This window comes from Prionailurus bengalensis, chromosome C1, assembly GCF_016509475.1.
Source record: "Prionailurus bengalensis isolate Pbe53 chromosome C1, Fcat_Pben_1.1_paternal_pri, whole genome shotgun sequence".
Lineage (NCBI taxonomy): Eukaryota > Metazoa > Chordata > Mammalia > Carnivora > Felidae > Prionailurus > Prionailurus bengalensis.
In genome coordinates this window covers 168,315,083-168,338,035 of record NC_057345.1, presented here as the reverse complement: position 1 = coordinate 168,338,035, position 22,953 = coordinate 168,315,083, and the positions used below count along the sequence as shown (strand labels likewise).

Below are 22,953 nucleotides of genomic sequence, written 5' to 3'. Positions count from 1 at the left end.
CTCTACTGCACACCTCCCCATTCCAAACATGCTCAACTACCTTTATTCTGCCAGATGTCTTGTACTCATTATAAACTCTGAGTCTGTGCACATGCTTAGAAGGCCTTCTTGATACATATAAAAACACATACAGTCATTTACTTCATCTGGCTGCATTTTACTGAAATTTCAAGCCACTGTTAAGGATTTACTTTCTCCAGAAAACTTTTCTGGCCCAGACCTCTGTTGTAGGTGACCATATTTTGAAGTTTTATGGTGGCTTTTACTCTTTTGTAGTAGTTCTCAATAAGGTGTGGGGGAGGGGAAGACATAGGAGATAGAAAGGTGCTTTGCCCCGCAAAGGACATTTGACAAGTGACATGTGACATGTGAAAGTGTCTGGAGACACTTCTGGTTACAACAAAGGATTGGGGTGCTACCAATATGCAGTAAGTAGAGGCTAGGGATGGTGCTAACTATCCTCCAGTGCATAGATCTCCACAACAAAAAATCATCCCGTACAAAATGTCATTAGTGCTGAACTTGAAAAACTTTATTCTGTTCTAATTCCATATTTCTGTTTCCATTTCTCTCATTAAATTATAAGCTTTTGGAGAACATGGACTGTGTCTTATTCAACATTATATTTGTAGGAAGTAACAGGTTGTTCAGTATAGTAGATGCCCTGTATGAGTGCATAAATAGGTGAGTAGATGGATGGATGGTTTGAATGGTTTCCCATTCTAGCCCAGAAAAAAAATCTATAGTTATATGTAGGCTGAGTACAATAAGTTTGATGTGTCACTCCTGAAGTCACCCTGATGCCACTTCTACTCTTTGAGATGTTGATCATGGAGAGAAGTGGGAAGATTCAAACTATGGATGCGTGTTTCTGTTTTGTGGTGTATTTAAGTATATGTCACTTTATTTATTTAAATGTCTTATATTGGTGAGTGAATTAAAACAATATATGTGTTTATACCCATTGCTAGTAATCAACAAAGGTCTGGGAACATATGATAAACAAGACATTTTAGCATGCTGTGATGAGAAAACATGGTTTGATTTAAATTCTCGTTTCATTCTGGGGCACCTCGGTGCCTCAGTCAGTTAAGCATCCGACTTCAGCTCAGGTCATGATCTCACAGTTCGTGGGTTCAAGCCCCGCATCAGGCTCTGTTCTGACAGCTCAGACCTTGGGGCCTGCTGGGGATTCTGTGTCTCCCTCTCTCTCTTCCCCTCCCGCCCCCCTCTCTCAGAAAGAAGTAAACATTAAAAGAAAGTTAAATTCTGGTTTTGTTCTAATACTGAGCTTTGTAAACCTAAACATGAGTTTTATTGTCATTGATCTTTAATTTTTTCAACTTTGTTTTGTTTTGATAATGACATGAACTAAATCATATAAAGTACATGGTACATAGTGCTGTCAATAAATCTGACATCCCTCTGCCTCTTCTCCAAACTACCTCTATTAAGAATTGCATTCGACTCAGAAACAGAGCCCTGATAATCATTGCTTAAACAGATAGTTTATTTTTTCCCCCAGAAAATAAGTCTGGAGGTCTGCAATCCAGGGTTTGTATGATGTTTAAGGAATCCAGGCTCCTTTTAGCTCAATACTTACCAATGCTAAAGTATGGCCCTGATATTCAAAATGCATGCTAGAGCACCAGTCACCAATGCTGTGTGCCAAGCAGCAGATTAGAGGACAGAGTGAGGATGGTGATGATCTGTCTCTTTTAAAGAGAAAACAGAATACATTCTTTTATTTTAAGTTTATTTATTTTGAGAAAGAGAGAAAGTGTGAGTGGGGGAGGGGCATAGAGAGGGTGAGTCAGAATTCGAAGCAGGTTTTGCACTGTCAGCGCAGAGCCCAGTGTGGGGCTTGGACTCACAAACCATGAGATCATGACCTGAGCCAAAGTCAGACACTTAACCCACTGAGCCATGCAGGTACCCCCAAAATACATTCTGATACAGTAAGAGTGCTTATGTGTAAATTGTTTAACACCTAGTATCTTGAATATAAAGGACAGAGGGGCCCCTGGGTGGTTCAGTCAGTTAAGCATCCAACTTTGTCTCAGGTCATGATCTTGGGGTTTGTGACTTCAGTCCCCACATCGGGCTCTCTGCTGCCAGTGCAGAGCCCACTTTGGATCCTCTGTCCCCCCCCCCTCTCTCTCTGGCCCTCCCCCATGCTCTTCCTCTTTCAAAAATAAACATTAAATAAACAAACAAACAAATGACAGAAATGGAGCACTTAAGAATTCATTTTACCTTTCTATACCTAACGTTATTTTATTACCTCTAAGTCATGTGCATGTGTGTATGTTGTGTGTGTGTGTGTGTTCCCAAATAAATGTACTATATTCTAATACAGACTTACAGAAATGGAGCTCATCCTGGTAGCAAAAAGCACACCCAAAATTTTTCCATAAACAAAATCAGGAATCCTTAGATCAGGGTTAACATGACTAGTGATAAGTCATATTGCTATCATTTATCCAATTTATCATCTGTTTGAAGTGATGAAAAGGGCACTTTACCTTTGTGATATTCTTTAAAAAGAAAAAAAAACCCCAAACTCCAATTCAATTATGAAAAAAAATTAGACAACCCCAAATTGAGGGACATTCATAAAATACCTCCTCAAACTTGTCAAGGCCATGATAACAAAGGAACAACTGAGAAACTGTCACAGACTAGAGGAGACTAAGGAAGCTTGAGGCATAAATGTAATGTGGTAGTCTGAGATTGGACCCTGGACAGAGGAAGGACATTAGTTTAAACACACACACACATACACAACCAAGAAAAAACAAACAAACAAAAACTATAAGAGGCACATTAGAGGAAACTGGGTGAGGAGTATATGGGAACTCTCTGTATCATCTTTATAATTTTTCCATAAATTTTAAAAGTATTCCAAAACGTGGCACCTCGGTGGCTCAGTCGGTTAAGCGTCTGACTCTTGATTTTGGCTTAGGTCATCATCTTAAGGTTCATGGGATCAAGCCCTGTGTCAGGCTCAGCACTAACAATGCAGAGCCTGCTTGGAATTCTCTCTCCTTCTCTCTTGATCCCTGCCTAGCTCCCATGCACCCACACTCTGCTCTCCTTCTCTCTTGGTCCCTGCCTAGCTCGCATGCACACACACTCTGTCTCTCCCAAATAAACTTCAAAACAATAAAAAATTTAAAAAATAGGGGCGCCTGGGTGGCTCAGTCGGTTAAGTGTCCAACTTCATTCAGCTCAAGTCATGATCTCACAGTTGGTGAGTTCAAGCTCCAGGTCGGGCTCTGTGCTGACAGCTCAGAGCCTGGAGCCTGCTTCAGATTCTGTGTCTCCCTCTCTCTCTGCCCCTCCCCCAGCGGCACTAGGCACTCTGTGTGTGTGTGTGTGTGTGTGTGTGTGTGTGTGTGTCTCAAAAATAAATAAACATTAAATAAAATAAAGTAAAAAAATAAAACTACTCCAAAAATGTTTATTTTAAAAAATATGAATTACTGGCACACATCGAAAGCCTGTTATGTTCATTTGTGTAGGACATTACCCACAACTGATACATTTGAGAACAATCTCCACACATGCAGGGCTTTGTCTAGTTTGTTTCCTGCTGTTTCCCCAGTGTCTAAAGCAGTACCTGACATAGACTAGGCACTCAGTAAATGTTGTTAAAAGTTGTTAAAAGTTGAATGAATGCACATATGGTTCCTTCTGAGAATGAATTTATGTGTTAACATAAGGGTAACATCAGGAAAGAAAATGCATACCAGAAAAACCTCTGATCTGTTTCTGCGTTATTGTGATTTTTCAGTATATTATTTTGTAAATTATTAATGCATTCTTACTAGTCCTCTACCTCATAGTCCAGGAGAATCAGCATACTTTTTGTCTATAATTTTTCTAATGGAACATTTTTTGAGGGGTAGGTCCTGGAGGAGTTGGTAACTGTCAGACACTTTATTAGAAATAAAGGGGTTTGTAGCACTGATTCTAATTCAAGGAAACCGAAACCTTTTTATAATCCTATCAGATTAATAGATCAGGGATTCGAAAGCTGCACAACACTAATTTTCTATAAATTAGTAATTTTCTCTCTATTAGTATAAAAAAGAACTAATGGGAAAGGCACTTGATTAAAATCTCAGCCTTACCACTTACCACCTGTGTGATTATAAAAAAGTTCTTCAATCCCTCTAAACCTTAATTCCCTGTTAAAACTACGATAGTCGTACCTCACAAGATATATGCAGTCCTCTATTAATGAAAATACAGGATAGATTGCTGTAACAACAGCCCAAGGACACAGTGGTTTTCACAAGGCAGATGCTTGTTTCTGCCTCATCTAACAACCCAGAAATGGTATAAAGGCTTTTGGGGAAGCCTCCATCCTGTTGCTTAGCCGTCTCTGGTCTGCATTCCTTTTATTGCATGCTCAAGTCACCACCACTTCCACATTCCAGGCCACCAGAGGGAGGAAAGCTAGAGGAAACACACCTTTCTTTCTAAGGGAATGACCCGGAAGTTATCACTTCAACTCCTATCTCATTGGCCAGAACTTAGTCATGTGACCCAGCTAGCTGCAAGGGAACCTAGGAAGTGTTTTCTTTATCTGGGAAGCAGTTTGCTAAACTAATACTTCAGGTATCATGGAGAGTAGCAAGAAAACTAGCAGAGCCTTCCTTAAGCACCTGGAATAGTGCCTCACATGGAATGAATGCTCACCAAATGATATTTTCTTTAAATCATCTGGAAGGTGATTAGTGTGAAAGGAGAAGGTAAGTGGAAACATTTTCTCAACTATGCATTACTCAGATTTTAGGATAGATCCTCCTGGGAAGCTGTGTTTACATTTGAAAACTTGCCTATCTTCTTGTAAACTAAAACACAACTCCCAAGAAATGAGGTTTATATCATCCTAAGGAAAATAAGCTGCAGAAGTAATAATTCAATGTGTACTTGTTTTTATATTTAATGGCTTCAGCTCACTACCCTTCTAGCTGAGGAAACTGGTAGATTAATTTAGAAGTAGCTGTGCTCTGGTGAAAAGGGGAAGATGCAAAGTGAACTATGCTAGTTATTTTTAATGTAGAAATTCCTTTGTTTGCTCAGTTGTAATTTTGTTCATCAGAATTTTTCCACTGTTTACTCTTTTCATGGAGTCAGTTTCAAGCTTTTGGCAATAATTTATATTTACAGACATGGGACTGCATCTTTGGAAATTTTTTCATTTTTCTACTGGTTTGGTTTGATTGTTTTCCTGAGGATATTTAGTATAATCTGCTGAACTTGGACAGTTTTATTCTAGGCAAAGAAGTTTATACTGAGCCCCATTTATGCTAAGCCTGCCTAGGACATTTTTACATTCCATGGGTCCTAACTGTAGGTTTTCAGCCCCTCATGTGATCTAACAGGCCACACTGCCATCCAGCTGGCAGCTGGACAGGTCTCAGATGGCCCTGCTTTTTGGTGACATTGGTAACATGAGGGGTGAACATGATACTGGTTATACTGGTTAGCTTGGGCTGCCATAGCAAAATATCATAGACCAGGTCCCCTAAACAACAAATATTTATTTCTCTCAGTTCTGGAGACTGGGAAGTCCAATATAAAGGTTCTTGCCAATTCAGTTTCTGGTGAGAACTTTCTTCCTGGTTTGTAGGTAGTTGCCTCCTCTCTGTGTCCTCACATGGCAGAGAGAGAGAGTACTCTGGTATCTCTTCCCCTTCTTGTAAGGTTATCAGCCCTATTGGATTAGGGCCCCACCCTTATGACCTTATTTAACAATCACTGTAACTATCATGCCCTACCTCCAATCTATATTCACTTTGAAGGTTAGGTCTTCAACATATGAATTTTTGGAGAATAAAAACATTCAGCCCTCAGAACTGACCCCCCCCCTTTCATTTATCATGGTACCCACAAAGGGTGAATGTTTTTTCTGAATGCCCTGTGCCACCCTGGGCAACCTACTTAAAAGCTGCTACAGTAAAAAATTGCTCTGGTGGCTTCCTAAAGTCTCTTTCTCGAGTGAAATATTTGGTTTAATGTCATCGTTTGGCCCCACAAAATGCCTTGGGGATTGTAAAATGTTAAGATATTACAATGTAATAAAGTGTTATTTGTAGAGCACTCTACAGTTTTCTTGCCTACATTATCTCTTGAATCCTCATGGTAACTCTGGAGGGATGGTTGGGATATATTATTGGCTCTATTGTATATATTAGAAAATTGATTGCCACTGAGACTTCATTCCAGGCCTTCCAATTTCTAATCTATAGCAGACCATATATGAGCTGGAGTTTGGCTCTGGAGTCACTGAAGTTTGGTTTCAATCTAAGTTTTGTCGCTTATTAACAATAAGTGGGAAAATTACTTTACTCTCTAAAATTACTCAATCTTCTCTGTGACATGAAAATTAGAGTACACCTCACAGGTTTCTAATGAAAATTAAATTATGTAATGCATAGAAATTATTTAGCATAACACCCACTGCACAGAAAATTGTTCAAAATTGTTGGTTATTATTTTTTAAGCACATATCAAATCCTATTGCATTGAGCTTAACTGTCAAACCAAATTTATACATTTTTTGGACTTGAAGATAAAATATTATTCAAATTATGTAGTCTATTGTACACAAGCTTATAAGTGTTATAAAATTCATAATATGAGATATGAGCACCTTAACTGTCACCTGAATATCTATCTCTGTGTGTGTATATTCATACTTGCCTGGTCAAGCAACAGATTAACACAGTTAATAATTAGCAGATATTTTAAACTCTACCAGTTACACTTTAAGCAAGCCAATGGGATTTTTTATCTGACTTTGGTTTGAGGTCATTCCATGCTCACTAATAAAGTAAACTGAGTTTGGAATTCTTGTTTTTTCATTTCATACCAGTAAGCCAATAACAGTCAACATATGCTAATAATTGTGATTAAAAGAACATTAAAGAAGCAAAGCTTTAGCTGCTTGAAATTTGGTATACAGAAAAGTACAGTTATTTGCAGTTCTCCAAATTATCTAGGAAATAATTTCTACCAAAATACATATTTTCCTATGAGTCTGATTCTAAAAGTGTAACATAAGAGGTCGTTGTCACATAAGCTATGTCAACCATAACGACTGGGAAGTAGTCTCCCACTACTGTGCCCAGATTTGTCAGGTAATCTAATGTGTATGTGGGGATAAATTAATAATACATACCTTAATTTGTCTTGCACATTAATCCTGATTCTCAAATGGAATAGTTAATTACAGAATTTCATACATTTCTAGATTTAATATGTACATGTGATTGTGGATATACGAGTGAGTAAGGGAATGTTCTTATTCAGATCATTAGTTCTGGTTAAAGTTTCATGCGAGAAGTCAAATAAGCTTTTCTCAGGTAGGAGAAACTGTGCCAAACCTGGAGTTAACATACTTTGGAGCAAAGTGCATTAGCATTGTAAATGTCATTAACTCTGATTTGCTGAACAAACAATGAAAGGCCAATGTGACTTTCAGCCTTCAGGAACACGGTCTAGTGACTTTGAAAGGTAAAAGAACTACTTCCCACTAAGTACATGGGTTAGTAAATTCTGAACTGTCTTGATTGGAAATTAATAATACTAATGACTTGAGTTGACCCTAAATAGTTCTCAGCATCTGGGCAAAGCAACTCTGAATATATAGATGAGTAAGTTATCTGGTAGCATAAAATTATTTTCTTTTTATGCCTCATAATGGTCTCAGTGTGACTACTCATATGGACAGACACTGACACATACCCTCTGATGATTTTGATTTGAGAAGGCAAGATGACTATACTATGACAGTTTGCTTTGTGTATACCTGTTACAGTTTTAATATATGGTTTAAATTGTAGTATGTACTCAGAAAGGAGAGTTACACATTACCTTGTATAGAACTATTCACTACCTTTGTCCCATATGTTTCTTTTGTTTTCCCTAGTAGATTCTGGAGAACAAGGATCATGTCTCACTCAGGATAAACACAGGGCCTGGCTCATGATAGATGCATAAGAAATATTTGAATGAATGCATGAATGTATTTGAACTAATAAGTGAGTCTATGATACTTAAATGTACAACACATAAATATGAACATGTATGAAGAGTTTTATCCATGTACATATGGACGCATACACAGACACACACATGCACACACGCACACGCACACACACACATCCCATATTCAGAGTACTGTAACTAGTTAAAGAAAGTAATGTCTAAGGTATCTAGCCAACAACAATACCATATAAACATGTAATTAAATAATGAGTAATTGTCAAAACAGAAAAAAATTAATAATTTATTTTTTTAATGTTTTAATGTTTATTCATTTTTGAGAGGAAGAGAGAATGCACAAAGTGGAGCAGGAGCACAGAGAGAGGAAAACACAGAAACCAAAGCAGGCTCCAGGGTCTGAGCTGTCAGCACAGAGCTGGATGCGGGGCTCGAACTCACGAACCACGAGATCATGACCAGAGCCAAAGTTGGACACTTAACCAACTGAACCATCTAGTCGCCCCCCAAAAATTAATAATTTCTTAATAGACATATATCAGTTTAAAAACATTATCAGGGTTACAAAATCAGCCCAAGAAACTCACAGAAGCATACTAACATCCGTTCACGGCCACCAATTATTTGGTGTGTGTGTGTGTGTGTGTGTGTGTTGTGTGCACGTGCATGTGTGAGTGCGTGTGCATTTTGTTTGTTTCTTAAACAAAGACAGTCACTACAGCCCAAAAAGCAATTATTTTATTCATTGTTTTATCTTACTGTGGGCAGAATAGTATTCATCTCAGTAATTTACTAAAAACACTGAAACATAATGATCCAAACTTTTGTTAAAAAGCAATTATTGGAGAAGATGGCGGCTTAGGAGGACGCTGGGCTCACCGCACGTCCTGCTGATCACTTAGATTCCATCTACACCTGACTAAATAACCCAGAAAACCTCCAGAGGATTAGCAGAACAGAGTCGCCGGAGCCAAACGCAGACTAGAGGCCCACGGAAGAGGGTAGGAAGGGCGGCGAGGCGGTGCGCGCTCCACGGACTGGCGGGAAGGAGCCGGGGCGGAGGGGCGGCTCGCCGGCCAAGCAGAGCCCCCGAGTCGGGCTTGCAAAAGCGGAGGGGCCGGGCGGACTGTGTTCCGACAGCAAGCGCGACTTAGCGTCTGGGAGGTCATAAATTAACAGCTCTGCTCGGAAAGCGGGAAGGCTGGAGGACAAAGGGAGGGAGAGCTGCTGAGCCCCCTGACAACAGAGCTCAGTTTGGTGGGGAACAAAGGCGCTCGCCAGCGCCATTTCCCCTGCCCATCCCCCAGCCCAAATCCCAAAGGGAACCGGTTCCTGCCAGGGAACTTGCTCGCTCCGTGCAAACACCCAACTCTGCGCTTCGGCGGAGCCAAACCTCTGGCAGCGGATCTGACTCCCTCCCGCTGCCACAGGGCCCCTCCTGAAGTGGATCACCTAAGGAGAAGCGATCTAAGCCTGCCCCTCCTGCCCCCGAGCACCTTGCCTACCCACCCCAGCTAATACGCCAGATCCCCAGCATCACAAGCCTGGCAGGGTGCAAGTAGCCCAGACGAGCCACACCACCCCACAGTGAATCCCGCCCCTAGGAGAGGGGAAGAGAAGGCACACACCAGTCTGACTGTGGCCCCAGCGGTGGGCTGGGGGCAGACATCAGGTCTGACTGCGGCCCCGCCCACCAACTCCAGGTATACACCACAGCACAGGGGAAGTGCCCTGCAGGTCCTCACCACGCCAGGGACTATCCAAAATGACCAAGCGGAAGAACTCCCCTCAGAAGAATCTCCAGGAAATAACAACAGCTAATGAGCTGATCAAAAAGGATTTAAATAATATAACAGAAAGTGAATTTAGAATAATAGTCATAAAATTAATCGCTGGGCTTGAAAACAGTATACAGGACAGCAGAGAATCTCTTGCTACAGAGATCAAGGGACTAAGGAACAGTCACGAGGAGCTGAAAAACGCTTTAAACGAAATGCATAACAAAATGGAAACCACCACAGCTCGGCTTGAAGAGGCAGAGGAGAGAATAGGTGAACTAGAAGATAAAGTTATGGAAAAAGAGGAAGCTGAGAAAAAGAGAGATAAAAAAATCCAGGAGTATGAGGGGAAAATTAGAGAATTAAGTGATACACTAAAAAGAAATAATATACGCATAATTGGTATCCCAGAGGAGGAAGAGAGAGGGAAAGGTGCTGAAGGGGTACTTGAAGAAATCATAGCTGAGAACTTCCCTGAACTGGGGAAGGAAAAAGGCATTGAAATCCAAGAGGCACAGAGAACTCCCTTCAGACGTAACTTGAATCGATCTTCTGCACGACATATCATAGTGAAACTGGCAAAATACAAGGATAAAGAGAAAATTCTGAAAGCAGCAAGGGGTAAACGTGCCCTCACATATAAAGGGAGACCTATAAGACTCGTGACTGATCTCTCTTTTGAAACTTGGCAGGCCAGAAAGAATTGGCACGAGATTTTCAGGGTGCTAGACAGAAAAAATATGCAGCCAAGAATCCTTTATCCAGCAAGTCTGTCATTTAGAATAGAAGGAGAGATAAAGGTCTTCCCAAACAAACAAAAACTGAAGGAATTTGTCACCACTAAACCAGCCCTACAAGAGATCCTAAGGGGGACCCTGTGAGACAAAGTCCCAGAGACATCACTATAAGCATAAAACATACAGACATCACAATGACTCTAAACCCGTATCTTTCTATAATAACACTGAATGTAAATGGATTAAATGCGCCAACCAAAAGACATAGGGTATCAGAATGGATAAAAAAACAAGACCCATCTATTTGCTGTCTACAAGAGACTCATTTTAGACCTGAGGACACCTTTAGATTGAGAGTGAGGGGATGGAGAACTATTTATCATGCGACTGGAAGCCAAAAGAAAGCTGGAGTAGCCATACTTATATCAGACAAACTAGACTTTAAATTAAAGGCTGTAACAAGAGATGAAGAAGGACATTATATAATAGTTACAGGGTCTATCCATCAGGAAGAGCTAACAATTATAAATGTCTATGCACCGAATACCGGAGCCCCCAAATATATAAAACAATTACTCATAAACATAAGCAACCTTATTGATAAGAATGTGGTAATTGCAGGGGACTTTAATACACCACTTACAGAAATGGATAGATCATCTAGACACACGGTCAATAAAGAAACAAGGGCCCTGAATGAGACATTGGATCAGATGGACTTGACAGATATATTTAGAACTCTGCATCCCAAAGCAACAGAATATACTTTCTTCTCGAGTGCACATGGAACATTCTCCAAGATAGATCATATACTGGGTCACAAAACAGCCCTTCATAAGTTTACAAGAATTGAAATTATACCATGCTTACTTTCAGACCACAATGCTATGAAGCTTGAAATCAACCACAGAAAAAAGTCTGGAAAACCTCCAAAAGCATGGAGGTTAAAGAACACCCTACTAACGAATGAGTGGGTCAACCAGGCAATTAGAGAAGAAATTAAAAAATATATGGAAACAAACGAAAATGAAAATACAACAATCCAAACGCTTTGGGACGCAGCAAAGGCAGTCCTGAGAGGAAAATACATTGCAATCCAGGCCTATCTCAAGAAACAAGAAAAATCCCAAATACAAAATCTAACAGCACACCTAAAGGAACTAGAAGCAGAACAGCAAAGGCAGCCTAAGCCCAGCAGAAGAAGAGAAATAATAAAGATCAGAGCAGAAATAAACAATATAGAAACTAAAAAAACTGTAGAGCAGATCAACGAAACCAAGAGTTGGTTTTTTGAAAAAATAAACAAAATTGACAAACCTCTAGCCAGGCTTCTCAAAAAGAAAAGGGAGATGACCCAAATAGATAAAATCATGAATGAAAATGGAATGATTACAACCAATCCCTCAGAGATACAAACAATTATCAGGGAATACTATGAAAACTTATATGCCAACAAATTGGACAACCTGGAAGAAATGGACAAATTCCTGAACACCCACACTCTTCCAAAACTCAATCAGGAGGAAATAGAAAGCTTGAACAGACCCATAACCAGCGAAGAAATTGAATCGGTTATCAAAAATCTCCCAACAAATAAGAGTCCAGGACCAGATGGCTTCCCAGGGGAGTTCTACCAGACGTTTAAAGCAGAGATAATACCTATCCTTCTCAAGCTATTCCAAGAAATAGAAAGGGAAGGAAAACTTCCAGACTCATTCTATGAAGCCAGTATTATTTTGATTCCTAAACCAGACAGAGACCCAGTAAAAAAAGAGAACTACAGGCCAATATCCCTGATGAATATGGATGCAAAAATTCTCAATAAGATACTAGCAAATCGAATTCAACAGCATATAAAAAGAATTATTCACCATGATCAAGTGGGATTCATTCCTGGGATGCAGGGCTGGTTCAACATTCGCAAATCAATCAACGTGATACATCACATTAACAAAAAAAAGAGAAGAACCATATGATCCTGTCAATCGATGCAGAAAAGGCCTTCGACAAAATCCAGCACCCTTTCTTAATAAAAACCCTTGAGAAAGTCGGGATAGAAGGAACATACTTAAAGATCATAAAAGCCATTTATGAAAAGCCCACAGCTAACATCATCCTCAACGGGGAAAAACTGAAAGCTTTTTCCCTGAGATCAGGAACACGACAAGGATGCCCACTCTCACCGCTGCTGTTTAACATAGTGCTGGAAGTTCTAGCATCAGCAATCAGACAACAAAAGGAAATCAAAGGCATCAAAATTGGCAAAGATGAAGTCAAGCTTTCGCTTTTTGCAGATGACATGATATTATACATGGAAAATCCGATAGACTCCACCAAAAGTCTGCTAGAACTGATACAGGAATTCAGCAAAGTTGCAGGATACAAAATCAATGTACAGAAATCAGTTGCATTCTTATACACTAACAATGAAGCAACAGAAAGACAAATAAAGAAACTGATCCCATTCACAATTGCACCAAGAAGCATAAAATACCTAGGAATAAATCTAACCAAAGATGTAAAGGATCTGTATGCTGAAAACTATAGAAAGCTTCTGAAGGAAATTGAAGAAGATTTAAAGAAATGGAAAGACATTCCCTGCTCATGGATTGGAAAAATAAATATTGTCAAAATGTCAATACTACCCAAAGCTATCTACACATTCAATGCAATCCCAATCAAAATTGCACCAGCATTGTTCTCAAAACTAGAACAAGCAATCCTAAAATTCATATGGAACCACAAAAGGCCCCGAATAGCCAAAGGAATTTTGAAGAAGAAGACCAAAGCAGGAGGCATCACAATCCCAGACTTTAGCCTCTACTACAAAGCTGTCATCATCAAGACAGCATGGTATTGGCACCAAAACAGACACATAGACCAATGGAATAGAATAGAAACCCCAGAACTAGACCCACAAACGTATGGCCAACTCATCTTTGACAAAGCAGGAAAGAACATCCAATGGAAAAAAGACAGCCTCTTTAACAAATGGTGCTGGGAGAACTGGACAGCAACATGCAGAAGGTTGAAACTAGACCACTTTCTCACACCATTCACAAAAATAAACTCAAAATGGATAAAGGACCTAAATGTGAGACAGGAAACCATCAAAACCTTAGAGGAGAAAGCAGGAAAAGACCTCTCTGACCTCAGCCGTAGCAATCTCTTACTCGACACATCCCCAAAGGCAAGGGAATTAAAAGCAAAAGTGAATTACTGGGACCTTATGAAGATAAAAAGCTTCTGCACAGCAAAGGAAACAACCAACAAAACTAAAAGGCAACCAACGGAATGGGAAAAGATATTCGCAAATGACATATCGGACAAAGGGCTAGTATCCAAAATCTATAAAGAGCTCACCAAACTCCACACCCGAAAAACAAATAACCCAGTGAAGAAATGGGCAGAAAACATGAATAGACACTTCTCTAAAGAAGACATCCGGATGGCCAACAGGCACATGAAAAGATGTTCAGCGTCGCTCCTTATCAGGGAAATACAAATCAAAACCACACTCAGGTATCACCTCACGCCAGTCAGAGTGGCCAAAATGAACAAATCAGGAGACTATAGATGCTGGAGAGGATGTGGAGAAACGGGAACCCTCTTGCACTGTTGGTGGGAATGCAAATTGGTGCAGCCGCTCTGGAAAGCAGTGTGGAGGTTCCTCAGAAAATTAAAAATAGACCTACCCTATGACCCAGCAATAGCACTGCTAGGAATTTATCCAAGGGATACAGGAGCACTGATGCATAGGGCCACTTGTACCCCAATGTTCATAGCAGCACTCTCAACAATAGCCAAATTATGGAAAGAGCCTAAATGTCCATCAACTGATGAATGGATAAAGAAATTGTGGTTTATATACACAATGGAATATTACGTGGCAATGAGAAAAAATGAAATATGGCCTTTTGTAGCAACGTGGATGGAACTGGAGAGTGTGATGCTAAGTGAAATAAGCCATACAGAGAAAGACAGATACCATATGGTTTCACTCTTATGTGGATCCTGAGAAACTTAACAGGAACCCATGGGGGAGGGGAAGGAAAAAAAAAAAAAAGAGGTTAGAATGGGAGAGAGCCAAAGCATAAGAGACTGTTAAAAACTGAGAACAAACTGAGGGTTGATGGGGGGTGGGAGGGAGGAGAGGGTGGGTGATGGGTATTGAGGAGGGCACCTTTTGGGATGAGCACTGGGTGTTGTATGGAAACCAATTTGTCAATAAATTTCAGAAAAAAAAATAAAAAAAAAAAAAAAAAAAAAAAAAAAAAAGCAATTATTGTTTTTTTCTAGTAAGAAGTTATACAACTTACAAGGTTTTAATAAACCCTTAAATTAACCTGATTTTTTCCCTCAAGATCAGTAGTTATAAAAGAGCACAGGTCTAGTTGCCACATTTTCTACTAGAAATATACTGATATACACAGACAAAGTTTCTATTTAAAGAAGATACCAGCTCTGCATAATTAGAGAATTATAGTAAATTGTCTTACAGATGGAAAGGATGTACATGTATACTTTTGGCACTTGTTATTAGGGAAACTTTGTTTCAGTATGAGATTTTTTATATCTGATATATAATCAACTTTATATTACCTACTCTAATGAGAACCAGAAGTAGCTTAAAATGGAAAAAAGAAATTATTCCAAGATCTCATCTGAGAAGGCAGCTTTGGCTTACTTCCCCACTAATATTGACCTTAAAAAACAGGATCTCTTCAATCCAACTGGGCCTGCATAGTCTGCTTTTTGTCTCATGGAGTATTCTGAAGGCCTCAAAGAAAGTCTTAGGTTTTACGCTAGTAACCCAATGTTATAGGGCTTCTCCTCCATGTCATTTGTAGGTAATCGTTGTAGGTAATGATTACTCTTTACTGCCTCAGTGTATTTTTATATACAGTTTTCTCCTGGATTCTATATTCTCATATGAAGAATGCTTGAAGCCATCTGTTAAGAGCTTTTCCTCAAACCCTCTCCACTAGCAAAAGGACCAGGCTTTATCACAACACACTTAATTATTAATACCTCAATCAGGAAGGCAAACATACTAGTGAGCAGAGATTACTAGAACAAGACAATCAGTTGAACTTACTCTATATTTGTTGAACTGCCTGAATTTTTAAGCCCATCATGGATATGGAATTAGAACTGGGATCCAAACATCTCCTGCCTCCTGCCCTCTCCCCTGAATTATAACTCAGTGTAATCACAGCATCTCTTTGCCACCAATTTTCTCTAAAATTGTTATAGAATATTTGAGTCATTATGTTTGGTAGTTGTTAAATAAATATTTGCCTAGAACTAGACATACCTAAAATAAAGTGTGTATGTGTGTGTAACTAGACATACCTAAAATAAAGTGTGTGTGTATGTGTGTGTGTGTGTGTGTGTATAATATTTAGATATTTAGAATATTTAGAATAAAGTGTATTAGGTATGGTGATATGGAATGTAGATATGATGGGAACACAGTGGAGGAATACTTTACCCAGTCTGAGTTAGTCAAAGAGAGGCTTCCTCTCTTAAAAAAAAATGCATAGAAATAGGCAGATGAAGTGGGGGAGGAGAGAAAAGGGTCAGTAGGAGAAAAATCAGAGGTGAGAAATTGCATGACATATACAGGTAGCTATAAACAGATGTGTGTTGCTAATGCAGTGTTTGAAACAGGGATGGTGAGAAGAGAAACTCACATGGTAGTTAGGGGGTCTCATCTTGGAAGGCCATGTTAGCCACATTAGTGTAAGTTTGATGGTGAAGGCAAAGTTCCATGGGCATGGAGACCCTGCTGGTCTTGTTCATTCCATGTTCCCAACATTGTACATTTATCTGACACACAGGTCCTGCTCCTCAGCAGAGGTTTTTTGAGTAGATGAAATGAAATAGAACGAAAACAAAAAAAAGGATTTAAGTGGAAGATTTGTGTGGATCAGTTTAGATTTTTGGCAATTTGTTCTAGCAGCAGCCTTAGAGGTGGAGCCAAGGAGAATAAATGTGGAGTGAAGGAGACCAGTAATGATGGGAAAAGATGAGGATCTGAAGTAGGGCAGTGGTCAGTCACAGGGATGAATCTGAGACATATTGGAAGATTAAATATGTCGGACCTGGTGTTTGTGTGGCTGTGTGGCTGTGAGAAAAAAAGGAAAGGTAGGAGGCCTGTGTTATGGTAGTTGCCATCATTTAATTTAAAGAATACTGGAAGAGTTGTCTAAGGGAAGAATCAATTTCAACTTTTTCTGAAAACATGTTAGAATTTAAATTTCTTTCACTTTTGCTTTAAAAAATGAACCCATGGATAAATTCTAACAGGTTTTCAACTAAGATCTTCTAGAACTTTAAATTTTTCAAATATTTTGTGGGTATTGTATTAGCATTAGGTGAGAACATAATCTAAAAGCATGGGCACCTCTCCTTTAAAAGACTTTTCTGATAACACCAAAACATTTTGGCATAATTAGTTACCACTTTTTTTTTAATTTTTTTAACATTTATTCATTTTTGAAAGACAGAGCACAAGCTGGGGAGGGGCAGAGAGAGAGGGAGACACAGAATCTGAAGCAGGCTCCAGGCTCCGAGCTGTCAGCACAGAGCCCCATGCAGGGTTCGTGGGGCTTGAACTCACAAACTGTGAGATCATGCCCGGAGCTGAAGTGGGACGCTAGACCGACTGAGCCACCCAGGTGCCCCACCACTTCTTCTTTACATACAAATTTTAGTCGAGAGAGAAATATGTTAATTGTTTGTTCTTTCCTCCCTTTTGCTTTCCTTCCCCCACCCCCATATTCCTCCTCTGAGTTGAGCATTCTGCAGTGAACAGGGGGTGGAATCAGCCCCCACATGGAGCTTCACTCAGAGTGGCCTTTGAAAGCTTCTCCACTTTGCAAGGGAAAAGAGCAATGCTTAGAGGCCAAGGAGAATTCCAAATAAACAGCATTCCTACTTCTGTTTCTCGGTCTGGTTGTAACATTTGGTGAGGGGCGAAAACAAATCTAACAGAACAAAGGGCCACCCTTCATTTGAACCTAAAGTTCAAATAATGTTAAATTTAATTGTACTCAGATGGTTAAAAATATTGTTAAAATATGTAATTCTTGTACACTGAAGATTTATAAGAAGTATGGTTAATGTTCTTTCTTTCTCAGTCTTTGGCGCTGGCTCTCTTCCTCTTCTAAATATATCTTTTATTATCTCAGGATATTCCTTTAGGATGAGTAACTTCATTCTCTCACATTTCAGAGTAAAATCTTTCAGCCCAAATAAGTTTGGTTCTAGACATGGTTATGGGGCATCCAGCTGGCAACCAGGATATACAAAGCTGAAGCTTGGGGCAGAAGCCGGGCTCTGCGTAGCAGTCCTTTGCAGAGACAATGCCCTGAGAAGCAGGGGTCATCCAGGGAGAGCGTGTAGAGGACCACCGACAGAAAACCAGTGATGAAACCCAAACATCAACATACACAGAAGAGGAAGAGCAGGCCTTACAGACACAGAGCAACTTGGTCAGAGAGGGCAGAGGAGGACCTGGAGAGACATATCTCAGGAGGCAGGGCTAAAGAGAAGTTCAAGAAGGAAGGAGGCAGACAGCAAGAGAAGCAGCAAGCAAACCCACTTCTTTCTCATTAGCTTTGCCTCCTCAACCTGGCGTCTTCACAGTCCCTTTCACACGACTCTTCTGAACCACGAGGGAAGATGTTAGGTGGTCCACCATTGTTTCTGTACTTATGTTAATGATTTATGCCATGTGAAGAATACAATTTCCTCTGTGTGCAAGTGTGACATTGGATTAGGCTCTTTTAACGTCACTTCCATCTAGTTTGTTTATAGGCTTTGTGGCTCTTAATGGTCTTTTCCTGTAAGGAGCTACAATTAATTTGACTATAATGTGAGTGTTTCAACAGTCATTATTTTTGTGGTTACCCGGCAGATTTCACCATTGTTTACTCGGGGATATTTTTTAGTCCACTCTGCTCCTCGTTCAGGATGTAACAGATAAATACCTTGCTCAGAGCCAAACAGAAATAGTTTAGATTCCACTTCCATGGACTTTCTACTTTGTTGTTTGCATTAAGAGAACTCCTAACAATTTTGAGAAGGATAAACAGAAAAGTTTATTTTATTGTACAGTGTTCTGAGTAGGACAGTGCTGCCTGTCTGATTCATATCAGTTCTGGTCTGTATTTTATCCACAGAATCATGCAGTTCTGTTGTTCCCTGGATAGATGGTGGTTTAGATATGTTTCCCCCACTGCAAAATGCAGTTCACATGTAGGATTCAAACCCCTTAATCTAGGCATGAGTAGTATTTCTACTGAGGCATTCTCATTGTGTTAAGTTTTACTTGCCCATTCTTCCTAGGGAAAGATTTTGTTATCAGTCTTAAAGATCATCATAGTAAAGAAGTGATTTTAAAAAATCATTCCTTTTTGTTCACAGGTATACAGGTCTGTATAAAGATAAAGTAAGACGGATCTAATAATACTATACTTTTTATCAGGCAAATGTCAAAACTCGCTATAAGCCTATTTCCTATGGCATTTTGGTGAATTCTCTTTGATTCTGCTTCTTTTATTTATGAAAAAAACTAAGATATAAAGAAATAAAGAATTTTATCCAAAGCCGCACAGGCATTAGATATGAGTAACCTTGGTAATGCTGATGCAACAACTTGACTTTTTCCTCTAAGCTTGCTTAACATATTGATAGAGCCCTTGAAAGCTTTATCATCCACTTTTCTTTTTTTCCTCACATAGCATCGATTTCTATTTTTTTAACTTTAAAAATTCACATAGAACAATTGTTAAGAAGTTCAAAAGTAACTTTCTTAAATTTGGCTTTTCACCTAAATTTTATATTATTTTTTAAAGACCCAACTGTACTGCATATAATACAGCTAATAAATAATGCAGACAATGTTCATCAAAACTGAGAAAAATGACACATTTACTTTTGAAAAGTTTGTTTTCAAAAACTGAACCCATCCTTCAGCGTCTTTTTGTTTGTTTGTTTGCTTGTTTGTTTTGTTTTTACTTTTTCCTGGTTGCTGCTAATTCCATAAAGGATCGATAGCATATCAGTTGATGTACAGTATGGCAAAATAAAAAATAAAAATTACATGATTCCTTTTATCCAAAACTAAGTGCTATTACTTAAAATGTTCCTTCTGGTATTAATAGCCCATGTGAAATTCTTAGAGATTCAGAAGAGACTTTAACTCAGATATATGGATAAGGATTGATTTCTGTAATCGATGTACTATGAAATGCGTGTGTAAAGTCTGAGAAGATGGTAGGGAAGGATATGTACTAGCCATTCTCTACATAACTTTCTTCGTCTTTAAAGGATCAACATTTATTAGGTTGACATCAAATACCTGAAAGCAAATTTTGCCGTAATGACTAAATCTGAACTTTGCTGTAGTATTTGAGATACCCCAAAATCAAATATAACTGAAAATTCTGACCCATTGTCATTTATTGAATAGTCCTGGTAACTTTTATGATAGCAAAGTGTTTTAAACAAATGATGGTATTTTACAGATGAATGAAAAATGAGAGCCTCATCTAAGGATTCCCCTTTTCATGGCTATTGCTTATCCACCCTTCCTCCTGATGGTAGAAAACAAGCAGGGCACAGTGGGAAGAGGAGGCCCCCAAAGTCTAGCACTTAGGCCCTGGACTCTCAGTCCTAGTGTGTGGCGTAGAAAGATGAAAATCAAAAGCCATTGAGTTGGAGGGGCGCCTAGGTGGCTCAGTCGGTTAAGCGGCCGACTTCGGCTCAGGTCATGATCTCGCGGTCCGTGAGTTCGAGCCCCGCGTCGGGCTCAGTGCTGACAGCTCAGAGCCTGGAGCCTGTTTCAGATTCTGTGTCTCCCTCTCTCTGACCCTCCCCCGTTCATGCTCTGTCTCTCTCTGTCTCAAAAATAAATAAACGCTAAAAAAAAAATTAAAAAAAAAAAAGCCATTGAGTTGGAGTGGTGCTGAGGTCATCGCTCAGAAACCAAGTTTCCCTTCAAGCTTTCACCTCCATCTGCTTTCCTTCTCTGTGGCTGATCCCTCCATCTACCCAGGTTGGGAGCTTTGCTTTATTTAGTGCATTGGATGTTAGCCCCATGTCCAAACATTTATTGTGTCCTATTGATTCTACCCCTTTGGCCAATCTTCTCACTGCAGCCTAACCCTCAATTTATGCTAAGATCATCTCTCACCTGGGTTGCTATAATGCCTCCTACTTGGACTCAGCACCATCAGCCCTGGTCCTCCCTCCCACCCTTTCTCCACCACCTCCTCTTGCACATACATGTAACCCATGTTTCAACCACGGATGTTCCTAACAAAGAAGTCTCATCATGTCAGGCCCTTGTTTAAAATCTTCCCTTGACTCCCCTTCAACTTTAGGTCAAGTCTGAGCACATTAACATGACTTATAAGACCTGCATTGGTCTTGTTCAAGTTTACCTCTCCAGGAACATTTCTCACCCCAGAGACATACATTGGTCAAGACTGAAATTCTTTCAGTTCAGGGCACCATGCCTGCTCTAGCTGAAGGCCTGGCCTCATGTGTACTTCCCTCTACTTAAAACATACATGGAACCAGCTCCTCCTCTTCTACTTCATTCTTACCTTTTGCCTAGCTGAATCCTACTCCAGGTTTTCAGTTTAATCCCTTACTTTTTCAAAAAAAACCTAACTGGACACCCATGAAAGAGCTCCCTTAGTATAGCCAGTATTACTCCTATCATCACACTTGTCGTGCTCTCTTTTAAATGCCTCTATTTTCAAGTGGACCTGTCACAGGCAGTTAGCTCCACAATGGCAGGGACTAACTGAGGGTTTCTCGTCCATTGTTACATGCATAGCACCTAGTACAGTGTGTGGCTTATAATCAGCCATCATTAAATGTCAGATGATGTTTGGATAGATGGATTTCATACCAAGTCATCAGTAAAAGTAGAATGAGGAAAATAGGTACCAAAGCAGATATGGAGCCATATCAAAGGGATCCAAGGACCAGGAAGGCTGAGAAAGAACAGCACTGGCAAGTAGAAAAGCAGGCAGGCCTGCCCTGTCCTGTCCCATTGTATGCAAGGTCCGAGACAAGGATAAAAATTGATGCCCATGTTTACCTATTATAAACTATTATAAAGTTTAAAAATCAAGGCACTAAGCTTCTAAACAAAGTATATTTCATCCCTTTATCCTGACAAATATATATTCATAAAAACCTGAGAAGGCCAGGTTTTATTTTAGAATTCCCAGACATGTCAGAGTTCTGTGCCAGAACAGGGAAGCACAAAGTGGCTCATGTCCCACCCTCTTTCTTTTTTCATCCTGGCCCAGTCCTATACTGTAGGAGTATGGACCCCCAATCCCGGCTGCCAAGCTCTACCTATGGAAAACAGCCATTCTGGTCCCACATAGGTATTATCTGCCTCAAGGGAGAGAGGTCTAGAAGAAACCTATGTAGGTCCTAGAAGTAGTTCCAGGGCCATTTGAGGATGAACATATGGAATCCCAGATACCCAGAATGTGGCTTAGAAGTGGGGGGGGGGGGGGGGGAGAGGGTAGACACCATGTGGACCAATCCCCTTGGTCTACAGTCTGGGGAGAGGCCTGGTCAGAGAGGGTTGTGTCTAAGGATGATACTGCAAGCAGTTGACCTGGATTTATTCTGGAGCTTATACTCCTGGTGTATTCCAAGTGTGTATCTGTGAGGGTGTAGCATTATCAAGAACTGTCTAATAATGTATTTTTTAAAAACCCATTCAAATACATGAATATACCTTGAAGGTTGTAGATAACATCTTTCCTAACTAACCTCTTGTTTCTACTTCAAGACCAGTCTACTTCAAGACTCTCTGTTCTGTTCTATTCTGGGAAGCAGCTAAAAACACAGTCTTTCCAGCTAAAACAGATTCTGAGTTGTCAATTGGTTCGAGTTCTGAGTTGTCCATTTACTGGCTGTGGAGCCCTGGGCAGAGTTCTTCATCTGATGGGTGGAGGTAATAAAATCTTCCTCTAGGGTTATAGCTGAAGTACATGAGGTTAAAGTCTTTAAAAGGCTTAGCTCAAGTAAATGCTCAACAGATCATAGTGCTGTCATCATCATCATAATCACTGTCATTATTTTTACAGCTGTTATTCCTTATTGTCGGTAACTATTGCAATGACCTTGGGCAAGTCATGTAACCTCTGAGAACCTCAATTTCTTCATCCATAAAATGAGGTCTTTGGAGCAGAGGATAACTAAAATTCTGCCCAGTTAAGAGCAGGGACTTTTTGGAGTTCTTTCTTTTTCAGTTTACATTATACCTGAACTTGACCCCAGGCTACATTGTAAATTGTTAGTGGAAGTTCCTGCTATGCATATAATATCACTAGGAGTCCTATTTTAAGCAAACCTTATATTGAAAATCTAAATCT

General features: G+C 39.8%; 1 protein-coding gene across 4 annotated transcripts in view; it reads left to right on the top strand.

Annotated features, from left to right (window-relative positions):
* Window positions 1–22,953, top strand: part of ZNF385B (zinc finger protein 385B) — a 329,371-nt gene that overhangs the window by 197,468 nt on the left and 108,950 nt on the right. The gene's annotated exons all lie outside the window — the stretch shown is intronic.